Source organism: Cynara cardunculus, assembly GCF_001531365.2.
Source record: "Cynara cardunculus var. scolymus isolate 2C chromosome LG 5, CcrdV1, whole genome shotgun sequence".
Taxonomy (NCBI): Eukaryota; Viridiplantae; Streptophyta; class Magnoliopsida; order Asterales; family Asteraceae; genus Cynara; species Cynara cardunculus.
The window spans coordinates 20,413,932-20,415,273 of record NC_037532.1 but is presented as its reverse complement, the minus strand read 5'-3'; positions in this window follow the sequence as shown (position 1 = coordinate 20,415,273).

The following is a 1,342-nucleotide window of genomic DNA, read 5'->3' as shown; positions in this document are numbered from 1 at the left end:
TCTTGATTGTACATGCCATTAATGTTGGAGGACACGTGTCAAGGCGGGGTAAGGGAAGGGTAATTCGAAAAGGTTTATGGGGAACAGGCTGTATAAGGTGTCAGGCGCGTGTGAGGATGACGTATGGATTATTTGAAATAACGTTATTCCAAATAATATCTCGAGAAATATGTATCCAAAAGTAATTTAAATTTGAAATCCCATCTAATTGGAAGATTAATACTAATTACGAAGTTTTGATTTTCTAAAAACCCATGTTGTATAGTTTTTAGTCACAAAAGCTGCAATTTTGTATCATCTTTTAAAAGAATTTTGCAATTAAGATGGGTTTTGTGAATGAAATATATTTTGTCATGGAACCAGAGGTGTTCTGGTTGACCATGACACATTAGGTGGGCAACCAGAGGGGATCTGGTTGAACATCAATGAAGGAATTCATCAATGAAATGTTGGATTGCATGATTGATAGGCCTTGGATGACTAACCAGAGATCCTAGAAAAGCATTGACAATCCATTTTGTAGAACCAGAGKAGGTCTGGTTAAATTCATATTTAGCATTTAGGTGGCCAGAGGCTCTGGATAGTAAAACCAGAGGCTCTAGATGGAAAATACGTATGGTTTGAAGATGAAATAGGTGCTCCCCCTTGAATGATGCATGAAGAATGGTTTTGAGGTTTGCAAAAACTTCCCCTCAAACAAATAATAATGAAGAATTAGAGGACCAGAGGCTCTGGTATATACAACCAGAGGCTCTGGTTGTGAAGAATGATGAAGTTAAGATATGCAATGTGGCTAAGTATGTGAGTGAAGAGGTATATGGATGGGTCTTTGAGACCAGAGGGGCTCTGGTTCCAAAGACAATGAATTCAGAGGCTCTGGTTGCAAAGACAAAGAAAAAGATGTATGAGAGAATGGTTAAGGGTATGGGAGAGAGTATAGAGGTTGAGCCTTTGAGACAAGAGGGGCTCTGGTTCCAAAGACTTTGAATCCAGAGGCTCTAGTCTTTAGAACCAGAGGCTCTAGTCTTAAAGACGATGAAATGAAGTATGAAAATATGATTAAGTCCATGTGAAGTGAGAAGAGGGAGACTCTTTCGGTCCAGAGAGGCTCTGGTTGCAAAGAGTAAGAATCCAGAAGCTCTGGTCTTTAGAACCAGAGACTCTGGTCTTGAAGACGATGAAAGGGTTTGATGAAAGAAGGGTGTGGTTTAAGTCAAGTTGTAGATGGGAACTTGATATCGCTGGTTTCAAAGGATTTGGAAACCAGAGGCTCTGGTCTTTAGAACTAGAGGCTCTGGTTGAGAAGGTAATACTTAGTGGAGAAAACTAAGTATTTGCTTTG